General features: G+C 45.1%; 1 protein-coding gene across 3 annotated transcripts in view; it reads right to left on the bottom strand.

Annotated features, from left to right (window-relative positions):
- PTPRG (protein tyrosine phosphatase receptor type G) overlaps nucleotides 1-14,870 on the bottom strand; it is a 777,325-nt gene that overhangs the window by 53,843 nt on the left and 708,612 nt on the right. The gene's annotated exons all lie outside the window — the stretch shown is intronic.

Below are 14,870 nucleotides of genomic sequence, written 5' to 3'. Positions count from 1 at the left end.
GTGGAAATGCTCAGATATGTGAACACTTGGGCACACAGTGAACCTGCTCCACAAACCACTAGCATTTCCCCCACAATATTTCTAACTTTGGTATTTTACAGGGGGATAAGTTGCTCCTCTCGCCGCCCAGCACTAAGTTCAGAACCACATCTCGAACCCTCCCCAATGCAGTCATCCCGCAACCCAAGTACACAACAGCACCACATTGTCTGCACTTAGCAAAAGGCCCCCATGCCTCAGACAGCTCTGTAAAGGGGTCAGAGGGCTGACAAGGGGGCAAACACTCAAAGTCCGAGGCCCTTGCCAACCACATCCCAGGCAAGCACCTGACGCCCTCCTATGACATCTGCTTGCTTTTTTTGTTTTCTTTTTCCTTTTGTTTTTACCTGGACTTGAGGCAAAGCAGGGAGCACACACTGGTCATCATAGGACAGGCAGTGAACAGAAAAGCCATCAGCAGCTCACTCAGCCTCTGCCTGCTGATGCTGGCTGGCCCTCGGCTTTCCAGCCTCCACGTCACTGTTCATTGGGGCCCTAATGAGCTGCCGGAAGCACAGGCTGAATATTTAATGAGGCTGCTCAGCGTGAATGGCTATTGTGACCAGAGAAGGGTCCCTGTTCATCTGGCGGAGGGGCTGTACAATGGCTGGCCCTACTGCTGTGTCTTTCAGCCGAGCAGGCGGCACCCTTCTGGTGCTCCACGGCACTGGGACCCGTCCCACTCCTCTGGCGTCTCCCACCAGGCAACACTCGCACACACCACAGCTCTGCTTTTTTACTGGGGGCCAGATTCCGACTCTCAGCGTAAGTGAACCTGTGCTCAGAACTGCCTTTGCTCAGCTCATCAACAGCACCCTGGCATGATTTTGTTGGGTATGTCATGTTTCTACAAAGCCTTGGAGCAGAGTTAAGCAGCTAGAAAAAAAAAAAAATCAACCAACTCTACAAGCCAGAGATTTCTGTGGGAGGGAAGAGAACTTGGAGTCCAAGAGCCCTTTCCTTCTCAGCTTTATATGGGGCTATTACAACCGCAGGCCATCCAAAGTGATGCCCCGGCATTGTGGGAAGCAGTTTGCTTTAGGCAGTACCTATTTGCAGATGGAAAGTGGCACTAACCAATCATATATTTGGGCACTGCTCTAGAATAAACTGGATTGTGACTTCAGACCAGAAGGGGTTCTGAACAGAAACCGCTCACACTGGTGGCACACGTCTCACAGAACTATTCTTGCACGGCACTGAGAAAAATGATTGTTTTCTAGGAGTTGCCTGGCGTTTGTTACATAAACTTTTATTTTTATCACTGCCTTTCCCTAAATGGAAAGCGTATCAGTTGGTCAGACTTAAGTTACATGGATATGAAATGCACCAAAATATTACAATCTAATGAATGTAAAGTGTTAAAATCCATGGGCAAAAATCATGATTTTGATATTGGAGATAATAGCTCTGATTCTGAATGAGCGACCAACTTGTCTACTCCTAGATTCTTTCCTCCCTCTCTTCCATGTCACCCATCTGCACAGATTTCCAGAATGCCCTGTTAGCATTACAACACGGACTACAGACTTCACAAATGAGCTAGAATCACAGCCATCCAGCATCGCAGCTAAGGGTAACCTCCTTTCATGGAGTCAGGGACGATCATTCAGACCCAAGCAGTGCTCTCCCTCACTGAAGTGAGGGGCACGTGAGCCACAAGGTCAGCCTTTAACAAATGGAAAAAACAATCAAAACAAAGTCCGCAGTCCTTGTTCATTGAACGTAAAACTATTTGTAAACAGAATCATTCGTGGTCACATGACTGTGACAGTCAAGCGACCTGGAAAGGAAGTACCACCGTGTGGCTTTTTTCTTCCCTAGAAGCAGACACAGCCCAGCCAGTTGCTCACTTACAGAGGGAGCCCAGGGCTCCACATTCTCTCTGGAAAAAGCAGTGTGTATTGAAGCGGATCGCACGCTGGTGCACCAGGTGCTGCTGTTTAGGATGGGTTTTCCCCAGAGCAAAATCACTCTGTGACTGCCAGGGAAGAGCACGTATCTGGGGCTGAGGCTCAGAAACCTGGGGACGAAGCTCCACACATCTGCGCCTTGCTGCCTGGCCGTCGCCCGCCTCCCCAAGATGCCAGTGGGCAACCGACTGCTGACCCTTGGCTGGAGGGGTGGGGTCTCCCCCCAGAAAACAGATGTCAGTGGCTTCGGCACACTCTTGGCAACCAGCTACAAGCCCTGAAGCTACATCCTTAAGCTTGGTTGAAGTGGATTTAGGGTATAAAGCGTGACATAAGTAACAGACGATCATTGCAGAAAAATCAGGAAACACAAATGAACAGTAACAAAAATCAATTAAAATCACCCCAAACCTTCCGGCGATAATCACTAATAATAACTTGGGATATGCCCTTCCATCCTTTTCCTCATTTTTTAATTGACTAATTCTTGGTCATCCGCACAGAAGGGCTAAGAGCAGAAGAATAAACAAGACAGACAAGGCCCCTGCCCTCGTGGTATTTGTTTTCTTGGGGAAAATCAACAACACACACGTAAACCAACAGTGACAAAAAGCCAGGAACTATGAAGACAACAGAAAAGAAGGATGCCCTAAGTGACGAGGGGTGGAGGAAGGGACTGAGGCAGTGGCATTTGATCTGAGAGTTGATTAAGGAGGTCCAGCTCTGTGAAGCTCCAGGGGAAGATCATTCTAAGCAGATCAAACAGAGAGTTAAAGAGCTCGAGAGCACAATCAGCAATGGCCGGGCAGGGGAATGGAAATGACGCCATGGGCAAGAACAGGGAAAGGTTGCAGAAGGTCAGATCAGAGAGGTGGGCAAGAGCCAGAATGTCCAAGACCCAGCAGGCCACAGAGAATCGCCCTTGGTGCCTACAAGCACAGGAAATCAATGGAGGGCTTTCATCTGTGGAGCGGCACAGTCCGGTCTATTTCACAAACCTTGAGTTGGACTGCTCTGCGATGAATGGATTATTCAGTGGCAAGAACGGAAGAAGCAATCCAGCAGGGGCTGCTGTTGCAATGCCACCGAAATACAGACAGAGCATTTTCTTCTTTACTATTTTAAAAAATATAATGACGGGCTGGCACTGTGGCACAGCAGGTTAAACCACTCCTTTTGATGCCAGCATGGAGTCCCAGTGGCTCCGCTTTCAATCCAGCTTCCTGCTAATGTGCCTGGGAAGGCAGCAGAAGATGGCTCAAGTACTTGGGACCCTGCCACTCATGTGGGAGACCAGGATCAAGTTCCTGGTGCTGGCTTCAGCCCATCCCAGCCCTGGCTGTTGCAGCCATTTGGAGAGTGATCCAGTGGATTCAAAACATCAGTCTCCCCATCCGTCTCTCTCTCCTTGATGAGCTGCCTTTCAAAAAAAAGTAAATACTTCTTTAAACAATTAACATGAGCTCATACCATCTACATTTCTTCTCGATACCAAATATAGTTCCTACATCCTCACTACTAACACTTGCTTCCTCTTCTATTTATGTAGCTACTACACTGCGGGTATATCATTTATCTTATTCCTTTACTACTTATTGGGGTCCTGCTGTGGGCCAAGGACTGAAAAAGGCACTAGGTTTTCTGACAACTTCACTACCTTTAACTTTGAGAAGATCCCTGCTCAAGTTAGGGGTTTTAGACCTCAGGAAAGTGGCTGGCTGTCATGTGACATTGTATTGTAGCTGGCTCATTTCTGAGATGTCTCAAGAAAAGCGGTTTCTGACCTTGAGCAGTGTCTGGGAATAAAAAAAAAAAAAAAGCAAAGGCAGGGATTTCTGAAGAAAAAGAAAAGAAAACACAAGTTTTAATGCCTTTCAACTTCCCAACTGTGAAATGTTCAAAGAGGTGTCATTTCTCTAATTTCGAACTCCAGGGAATGGAGATGAAACATCTGTGATTGCCCACATGTGTCACTGAGCAGGGGACTTCCATTCTTCTACCCAGGTCCAGTTCTCTTTTAACTAACCCACCCCAAAAGTCCCTCTTTGAATGAAACAGATTTCCAGGGTCATGAACTATTAGCTATTGTCTCAAATGATAATTTCTTCACAATGAACCTTTGCTTATGCAAGTGCTTTAGAAAGGCAAAAAGATGAAGCAGTGGATCATGTTTGGAATAATAAAAACGTATTTACCAGTTGAACTCCACATCATATGCCCTCAGACCCTACCTTACATTTCAATTTCTCCCTCTTCCTCTCACTTCCTGCTACCCCAGGAGGGGCCTTTGGGAACTGAGGGCAGCTAACACGTTCTCCTTGACCCTTCCTGGCCTCCTCATTACCTCAATTACTTACTCCCTACTGCCCTTTGCAGCATGTATGTTTTGGACACGCTGGAGCTTACCAACTCAGGCACTACCATGGTTTTGAAAAGTCCCAAAAAGTCTGCCTCTTCAATTTTCTGCCAACTGGTGGCTGTTAACCAGCAGGGCCTGTCTCTCCGGTTTAGGGAGCTTTATACAATATCCACTCTTCCTGAGCTGTGCACTCCTGGGGATTCTGGCTGAGTAGCTCTGGAGCACAGCCGTTGTGTGTGTGCATTGTCTCTGGTTGAGAACCACTGTGGTGCATGGACAACTAAAAATAAATAAATACATCAACAAATAAAACAACCTTAACTGGTAGGTATTGTAAAGGTGCCCATAAAAGTAACATTAGGACTTGTAAGACCCCATATAAGATAAGAAACAGTCATTATGAATTAGGCACTATTAACACCATCATCTCAAATACAGGAAGCCTAACTGTCTTGCACAGACCTGAGTGAGAATATGAAGGTCTTCTGCTCCATTTCCGTTAGAACTTCAGTTCTCAGAAACACTGTGGCATTCTCTGAAGTTGCAGCAAAACTGTCTAACTACCTGCGTCGAAGCAAAAGTCTTCTTTTGAACTACAGAAGCTAATTTAGATGTCTCAAACCCCAGTTTTTCCTCCTAACTTCACCTTTTAAATCATCTTTTGGGCTGCTCTACTTGTAGCAAAATTCACTTTATTACCTAAGCAGGAAAGGAAGTTTCAATACTTCCATCTCAAGTCGATTTTCTGACATGCTGAATTCTAAGGGCTCTCCCACTTGAACCAGTTTGAACATCACGGTGTTCAATGTTTTGTTTTGTTTTGTTTTGGACAGGCAGAGTGGATAGTGAGAGAGACAGACAGAGAGAAAGGTCTTCCTTTTGCCGTTGCTTCACCCTCCAATGGCTGCCGCGGTAGGCGCGCTGCAGCCAGTGCACCGCGCTGATCCGGAGGCAGGAGCCAGGTGCTTCTCCTGGTCTCCCATGCAGGTGCAGGGCCCAAGCACTTGGGCCATCCTCCACTGCACTCCCTGGCCACAGCAGAGAGCTGGCCTGGAAGAGGGGCAACCGGGACAGAATCCGGCGCCCCGACCGGGACTAGAACCCGGTGTGCCAGCGCCGCAAGGTGGAGGATTAGCCTATTGAGCCACGGTGCTGGCCTTTTTTAAAAAATTTTATTTTATTTTATTTATTTATTTATTTTTTGACAGGCAGAGTGGACAGTGAGAGACAGTCAATGGTTTTCTAAAACTCAACCTTATCAAGAAAGTACCAGATGGGATCAAGGAGACAGCCCAGTTCTGTCTATCGTTTCTGGAGTTCAAACTTGACGGGTATGTGAGGCAGAATGGAAATGAAATAGGAGATGTCAATCTATTGGTCCCTAAATGCTCTCATTTCTCACAGCCTAAACGTCTTGCCACCCCAGCTCAGTCTCCTGTTCATCAAAGACATGCATTTTTCATACCACACAGCCCCCAACTGCCGTCCAAATGACTGTGGTGCTCAGTCACAGACACTAGATCTCTGCCTATCTACACACAGGCTTCCGATGCCACTCTTCATTCTTTTTTGAAAACCAACACCGGCTCAAGTGTTTTACAAAGATTTCTAAGAAAGGCTTGACTGCAAGTCAAGAGGGTCATGTATGCTTATGGTTCCAGCAGCTGGTCAAATCTGTATGGCTTCCGGCAGCTCCTTGGCTCAAGCCCATCAGTGTGTCCAGATCTGTGCGGTGCCTAAGACCTCATGATAAGAGTGAGCATGGATGCCTGAGTCTGGCTCCTGAAAAAGCCCATTGGACACAATGAGGCTTATGGTCAAAGTCTGCTCTTGGCTTGAGATTTTTTTAAAGATAACTTTCTATTCTTTGAAGTAAGGGGTTGACTGTGAAGACAAAGACCTTTTCAAAAATCAAAGCTTCTACTCTCTAGGAAGCAGAACACATGTGTGGAATACATTGCGTCAGCCTGCACTGCACATCGACCAGTACTAGCTGTCAATTTCAAGTCCCCAGGCTCCCAGCCCAAACACAAAGGCCGCCCTCGCACGTGACAGATTCCAGTGTGGCTAATCGGCTCTCTTGACTAATGGTGCATGTGTGCATCTGTGCACACACGCGTGCCCTAACCCAGCTGCTCTGACAGCGCTTTAGAAGGATTAATACATACTCAACCTATAGAGGCCTACTATTCAAACAAATTGTAGCCAACTACCAAGACAAACAGAACATCTCTTGACTTCGGACTCCACCATTCCCTTCCAGGAATCTGTCACATTCTTAAGACAGAACACCCAGAATAGCTAAATTTCGAAAAAGGCCTACTTCTCCCTCCTCCTGGTTTTCCAAGTAGTTATTTAGGTAACCTCTGGTATGGGTCAATAGTTTTCTATCTCCAGAACAGTTCACGTAGCCAGTACTTTCCAGAAGCAAAGAGCCGCTCTTCAGTCCACACTCAACACTGCAATGTCTGGAATTCCATGCATTACTGCTTCCATCAGGATGTCCCCTCCAAAGGCAGGCATCCGAGCCTGCTTCAGGAGAGGGGCTTTCCCAGGCCTATGGACATCTGGGTTAACAAGTGCATCTCTCTTGACAAGCTTGGGACGCCACATTATTCTCATCCAGGGTCCCTGGCTGACTGCACAGCAGTGCCTTCAACAACACTCAGACTGCTGGTACACACGCAGCTAGGAGAATCATAACACTCTTCCCAGACTCACATGAAAACCCAGAACGAACCAAGTAACCGAATGTTGATATCTACGGATTAAGAACCAAGTCACTGTCTTCAAATTAAGCTCAGTGGTTCCCTAATCACATTAGGCTGAGAAGGAGTTTGTTAGCAGTGTGCGGCTCAAAATTCTAATTGCAGACTAGAGGGGGCAGTTGGCTGAGCTGCTACTGCATATTAATTAAGCAATCTTAACTGATTTATAGACTGCCCTCATTTAAATTTACAGGAGCATGCCAGCTAATAATCCCATTTATTCTCATGCTGTTGAGAACAGAAATCATATTAATATTTACTTTTGTAATTGGATCTGTGTAGTAAACCCTGGATGAGTAAGAGCCACTTATAAATAGGAAGTTGAGAATGTTTGCATGTCTTCCAGGAGGATGATTGAAAGCTGTGTTAAAAAGACATGGACTGATTTATTAGGGCAAAATCTTTCCAGAAAGTGACAAACACAGCAATGGAAGGAAAAGGCTGTGGGCGTTGTGAGGCTTTTCCTCAAACAGTCTCTGAAATAACTCTGGGGTTCCACCGGGAAAGGAGCCCAAACCAAGTTTCTAAGTTGAGAGCTTTCATACACAACAACTCACTTGATGTTAAGTTTCTTTTACTGTATGTGAAATGATTCAGTTTGCAAAACTCAGCTTACACCTACGGTGTCTTTTCAGGAAGAAATCTTTAGCAAGAAAAAAATCAGAAACTGAAATACACTTCTGCTGGGCGTATTTTCTAAGCCTAAGTGGAGAAATGACAGCTGACAGAGATGAGTGGGCAGTGTGCGATCACTGCACAGCCATTGCCACATTAGGGCTGTCAGAAATCCTGGGGTATACAGCTGTTAGACCCTGGATAAGCGAGGGCTCCTAAGGGGAAAAAGGATAAGGAAACAAGGAGAGAGAGAATGCACTAAACTTTAATGAGGAAAAAATGTAGCAAAAGCTTGTGGATTTCACATGGTGATGAGATGTCCCACTCTACTCTTGATACTGAAAAAATCTAACTCCCACAGTGAGAATTATACTCAATGATTCAAATTGCATGCAATTAACGTCTTCCGGAAGGTGAGAGAAAATGAACAAATGATAAACACAAAAGCTGCTTCAAGACAATATTCCATCTCCCTCAACGTTCCATCTGCGGAGACATCCTTACAGATACCTAGCGATGACTCAAGTTCTTTAACATAAGCCAGAGTTCAGAGGTCACTTCATAATTGCCAAGTTCAAGAGACCTGAACGTAGCAACTGTTACAACACAGCTGCCTCCAAGAAAGGGGCTCCAAAAGGACTTCCCAAGGCTCCAGGCATTGGATTAAAAGGTTTCAAGTTGTGGGCTTTGAGGCACTTCTCTCATCCCTGGGACAACAGCCTGGAATGTTCTTCATGTCTGTGGCTGAGGGACTCTGTGCTTGAGGGACACTCTACTTCATTTGCGATTGTTTTAAGGCACTGACTCAACCCTGCTGACTTGGGAGCACTAATGGGACGTGCTGGTCTGGCTTGTCTTGGGGGAGAGGTAGGAAATGAAATTCACATTGTATTCACTGCTCCTATTACTCAGTATTTATAATCCAAAATGGTGTCATAAAAGCCTTTGCCAGCTACTTGTTCCATTAACATACAGATTGAATGTGTTCTGCTCAAAGAGTGATATTCTAAGGCTCTAGTAAGGCATGAGCTAACTCCTCGCTAAGCAGCCCCAGACTGCAGTACTTTTCAAATACTTGGGACCACCTGGGATACAACGTTTCTTCGGATATCACGCTATCCCCCAGGTTACATTCTATCTGATTGAAGATGTTACTTACAATGACAATTCGAAACCATAAATGTACTTAGCAAAATGATGGAGAGAATAACAGGAACTACAAATCTAGATGAGAAATAGGAAACTATAGATAAATTCCATGATACGTCTTTAAAAAGCAGCTCCACAAACATGGTTAAAAGGCAAATTGCCAACTAGGGACAAGATGTGCAACCCACCTTGCCGACAAGGGATCTCTCTTCATTAGAAAAACACCAACAACCCTCGGAAAAAGCGGCCGAGGATATTAACAGTTTACAGAAAAGTTAAAACAAATAGTTCAACTTCACTTATAACTGTGATGCTCAATCTCCGTTATAATAGGGACCTAATAAATGGAAACTGCCGGAGAGGCACCAAGAGGGAGGCATAGGGAGGGAGCTTACCGCTCTAGTCTAGGGGAAGATCGTTAAAAAAAGAAAAAATAGATAGCGCTTGATCTCAGGGAAGATTTAGGGATAAAACAGCAGAGGAAACCCCACACAAATCAGAGGGACGCTGTGGTTCTACGTGGAAGGTGTAGATGTGCGCAACTCAAGGCCCCAGCAGCCGAGAGCCTCAGCACAAGCTTTGGAGAGTGAGGTGAGACCAGGCTGCAGCAGCCCAAACCAGTGGTGATAAAGCTGCAGAAAGAGCCTGGTCAGAGTCTGGGGGGACAGTCTATTTGTCAACCTAGAGAGAAAAAGGGAGACATGATTCCCTCTCCCTGGCCACTCAGCACTGGCATCCTGAAACCAGCTCAGAGAGGGCGGACATCATTTTGGACATGCATTAACAGCTGTGTCAGCTGTCTGTGTGCTCGGCAACCAGCAGAGAGGAGATGCCCAAGTCTGGCTGGGAGAACTGACAGGGGTCTGGGTGCTCGTGACTGTGGGAAGCTTTTGTGCCAGGACTGTGAAAACACTGTGGATGTGTGGGAGGGCGCAGGGTGTGGCTGGGACTTTGGGCAGTCACAGTGGGCAGCTCCACATGCTCCGGGCTCCCTGATTCCCTGGTGAGGGTCACTGCTGCAGGATCCATGCTCACACTGAGGACTGCACAGATTCTTTGTGTGTGGTTTTTGTGGTAGTGTGAACAGATATTATACCCATTGGGGCTAGCTAAAGAAGTGAGTTGCAGACAACAGAGACAGATCTGAACAAACCTCCACTCTGATAAAATAATGAAAAAGGAATTATCACACCCAATATGGGTGTGACCTTGAACACTCCTGATACCCTGGGGCACTGATCAGAGCTCCCTAGACACACCCAGCACATGCCTCAAAGTATTCACTGAAAAAGCAAAGGCTCCCCTTTGTATACTCCAAAGCTAAAAGCCACCACAAGGAAAAATAAATAAATAAATAAACCAACAAGTATCTCCACAAATGCCTAAAAATAAACGAAGCAATTCAAGAAACACGGATAAGGAAGAGAGTCTAATGTTCCCAAAGGAACACAACACTTCAATACTAGAACCTGAAAATTCAGAGACTGAAGAAATGCCTGTAACAGAATTAGAAATAACCTTGATGATAGGATTTCTTAGAAGTAATCAGAAGCAAATTCAAGTACTAAAGAAATGTGTACATGACATGAAAGAAAATTTCTCATGAAACTGAGATTTTAAAGAGAAATCAAAATGGAAATGAAGAATCCAATAGAGCAAACAAAAAATGTGGTGGAAAGTCTGGACAACAGAATCGGTGAGGAAGAAGAAAAAAACATCCAAGTTAGAAGACAAATTTCTGAAAATTTTACATTAGAGCCCCCCCCCCCAAAAAAAGAGGAGAAATTAGAGAACTAAAAAATATTGTTAGACATCTATGGGCTACTATCAAACAAACCAACCTCAGGGTCTTAGAAGTGCCTGGAAGCGTGGAAAGAGAAAATGGATTAGAAGGCCTTTTTAGAGAAATCATTACAGAAGACTTTCCTAATTTGAGGAAAAAAAGGGACATCCAAGTACAGGAAGCACATAGAACTCCTAATAGACATGGTCAGAAAAGATCCTCAACATGACACATTGTCATCAAACTCTCCACAGTAAAACAAAGAAATGTGCATGAGAGAAACACCTAATTTCAGAGGATTCCAATTAGACTCACAGCTGACTACTTATCAGAACCCCTACAGGCTAGGAGGGAATGGCGAGATATATTCCAAGTCTTAAGAGAAACAAACTGTCAGCCCAGAATACTGTGCCCTGCAAAGCTCTCATTTGTTCATCAAGGTGAAATAAAGACCTTCCATAACAAAAAGAAATTGAAAGAATTTGTCACCACTCATCAAGCCTCACAAAAGATGCTTAAGGATGTACTACACACAGAAATATAGTCATCACTATGAAAGAAGGCGAAGGCAGAAAATCTCCCAGTAAAAGTATAAAGGAAATCCAGAGTAAACAATAGGAACATTTATAGAAAAATTATAAGACCAAGTTGTTACTTATCAATAATCACACTGAATGCAAATGGCCTCAACTCTCCAGTTAAAAGATACAGAATAGCTGCCTAAAAGAAACACTTCTCACCAACAAACATACATACATACTTAAAGTCAAAGGATGGACAAAGATATTCCACGCTGACAGAAACCAAAAAAGAGCTGGTGGAGCCATTTTGGTATCAGACAAAAGAGAAGAAGGGCACTACGCGATGATTAAGTGAACAATTCAATAGGAATATGTGACTATAATAAATGTATATGTATATGCACCTAATTGCAGGGCACCTGGCTATTTAAAAGAAATATTAATGGATCTAAAGGGAGACACAGACTTCAATATAATAATAGTGGGGGACTTCAATATCCCACTTTCGGTAATGGACAGTTCAACCAGACAGAAAATCAGTAAGGAAACAGTTAATCGACACTATAGACCAAATGGACCTAATGGATATCTAGAGAACTTTTCATCCTACAGTTGCCGAATATACATTCTTCCCATTAGTGCATGGAACTTTCTCTAGGATAGACCACAGGCTAGGCCATAAAGTAAGGCTCGGCAAATCCAAAACAAACACAATCATACCTTGCATCATCTCTGACCACAAAGGAATGAAGCTAAAAATCAACAGCTCAAGAATATCTAGAACATATGCAAACACATGGAGAGTGAACAACACGCTACTCAATGAACAGTGGCTCATAGAGGAAATCAAAACAGAAATAAAAAACTATTGAGGGAAAGTTTTTTTTATACTATTTGTTGAACCCTTTACTTAGTATAGCATTAATCTTCTGTGTAAAAAGTTAATTGAAAATAGATTTTAGTCAAAAGTAAGAATGAGAATAGGAGAGGGAAGAGGAAGAAGGGTGGGAATGTAGCTGGGGAGGGTGGGAAAGGTGGCAAGAATCACTATATTCCTAAAGTTTTGTTTATGAAATGCATGAAGTTTGTATACCTTATAGAAGAGGTTTCTGGGGAAAAAAACAAAAAACAAAAACAAACAAACAAACAAAAAAAAAAACAAAGAAAGAACGAAAGAAACTACACCAAGACATCTTTTCTTTCTCACTTAGGAGGTTAGCAAAAAGGCCAGGCCCAATTTTTAATTTTTTTTTAAATTCTGACAGGCAGAGTTAGACAGTGAGAGAGAGACAGAGAGAAAGGTCTTCCTTTTTCTGTTGGTTCACCCCCCGAGTGGCCGCTATGGCTGGAGTGTTGCAGCCGGCGCGCTGCACTGATCCGAAGCCAGGAGCCAGGTGCTTCCTCCTGGTCTCCCATGTGGGTGCAGGGTCCAAGGACCTGGGCCATCCTCCACTGCCTTCCTGGGCCACAGCAGAGAGCTGGACTGGAAGAAGAGCAACCGGGACAGAATCCGGTGCCCCAACTGGGACTAGAACCCGGGGTGCTTGTGCCATAGGTGGAGGATTAGCCTAGTGAGCTACGGCGCTGGCCCAAGGCCGAAGTTTTCTAACACTCTATGCTAGGGAAGCAGTGTGGAAACCTACACTGTGGAGTGGGCACAGTCCATACAAATTGCACATACTCTGTGATGCAACCATTTTTTGAATTTATCCTACAGATATATTTAGCTACTTGCAAAAGGACACAGTCACAAAAAGAATTCACCACAGTATAGTTTGTAATCACAAAAAACTGGGCACAACCAAATGACAGTCCCAGAGGACTGGTTAAATCATTCTGGACACATCTATACAAAGGAATGCCACGCGTCCATAAAGAACAGAATGAAGTAACTCTGAATGCAAAATTCAATTTTGCAGAATTCCTGGGGAAGGAACGAAAAGGTGAGTATTTTGGTGCAAACATTTTTTTAAATCCATGCACAATTTTTATAAAACATGTATTTTCCATAAACTTTTAAAAGAACCCCTCTCATGTACATGCATTGCAAAGGTTTTCGCACCAAAAATAAACTTATCTTTCTATTAACTATTCGAGGTATGTATGTGTGTGTGACATAGAGAGAGGGAAGGAGAGAGGGAGAAAAACGTGTTGAGGGAAGAAGTACAGTACACAACAGTGAATTAGGTATTCTGTGTACAAGAGGATTAGGGACAGATATGCACCTTTGCTTAAATACACTGAACAATCCGCAAGAACCTAAAGTAAACTTGTGATAGTGACTACCTATTTATGAACAGGTAGGAAGCAGGGTGACGGGATGTAGATTTAGGGCAGTATGTAATTTAATCTTCTTGATTTTGACCCATTTCTAATATTCGTGATTCAAAAATGTCAGCTCTTTTGAAAAAGGAAATAGTCGGGTCTGATTTCCATTCATTTCTAGAGGGAATCTTGAGCTATCGACTCTCGGCAGTTCTTTCTGACTGTCCCCTTCGTTACTGTCCGCAGGTAAGCACATTCAGACCAACAAGGCGAGCAGCCAGCGGCACACCAGACTCAAGTGCACAAAGCTCCTAACAGCTCTTGCAGCTGTTTGCAAGGCTGCCATTTAGGTATCTCTGGGGACTTTTCTACCTGACTGTTGGCCAGCCTTTGGACGGAGATGCAGGCCAAGGAGGAAATAAAGAGTGCAGTGTGGGAGGCAATGGTGCGAGGCAGGCTGAAGCACATCCCTCGACCCATTCCAGCCTCCAACAGGTGCCCGTGGTACCTGGGGGGGCTTCTGACAACACAGTAGCAGGGTAGAAGGGATTCGGAGGCAGCAGCCAGAGTGCCAGAGGAGAGGACGGATGTGGGCTGGTGTCTCGAGCACACAGAGGCCTCTGGGGCGATGGACTGCAGGTGTTGGGGGAGCAGCACAAGGTATGGCAGCCGTGAAAGGAACAGCAGGGGCTCTGACCCTTTGAGGAAGGCTCTCTATCTGCCCGCGTCTTCCTCTGGGAGCCATTAGCTTGGCACACAGAGCAGGAGCTGGAGGCCCCACCTCAGCCACTTTAAGCAGGTTGGCTTTGCTCTGTGACTTACCTTCTCAAAGCCTCAGTGTGCGCATCTTCCAGACAGGGTGAAACAAGTCACACGCTCAAGCATTTTGCATATGATACCTCGCTTAACCTACACAGCAACTCCAGACCCATTTTCCCATGACGAAGTGGAGGGTATAAGACCTTCTTACTCACAGAGCCAGAAAGTGGCAGAGCTGCACTTGGAATCCACCAAGTCTAAGTACCCGCTATGATCCACCATCAGCTGGGGACCATCAAGAGTTTTGTTTCCCAACTCCTGGGTGGTGGAAACTGTCCTTCCCCAAAGCGTCCCTCATTCAGAGCCAGGGCAGACATCAGAGGGACTGAGCAGCCTATAGCAAAATATAACTTTTATGATGGAAATCTGCCTGCAGGGGTGGGGCACTTGCTACAGCAGTTAACAGTCTGCTTGAGACATGTGCATGACATATCGGAGTGCTTGGGTTTGAACCTGGCTCTGCTTCCTTTTTGAGCTGTACATCCTCTGGGGGCTGGGGAACAGCTGATGGCTCAAGTACTTGGGTTCCTGCCACTCCCAGGAGAGGCCAGCATTGAATCCTAGGCTCTTGACTTTGGCTTGGCCCCGTCCTGGATGTTCTGGACATTTGAGGAGTGAACCAGTAGATGGAAGGCCTGT

This window comes from Lepus europaeus, chromosome 9 (genome assembly GCF_033115175.1).
Source record: "Lepus europaeus isolate LE1 chromosome 9, mLepTim1.pri, whole genome shotgun sequence".
NCBI classification, from domain to species: Eukaryota; Metazoa; Chordata; class Mammalia; order Lagomorpha; family Leporidae; genus Lepus; species Lepus europaeus.
Note: the sequence above shows the minus strand (reverse complement) of the source record. Positions and strands in the feature narration are given on the sequence as shown.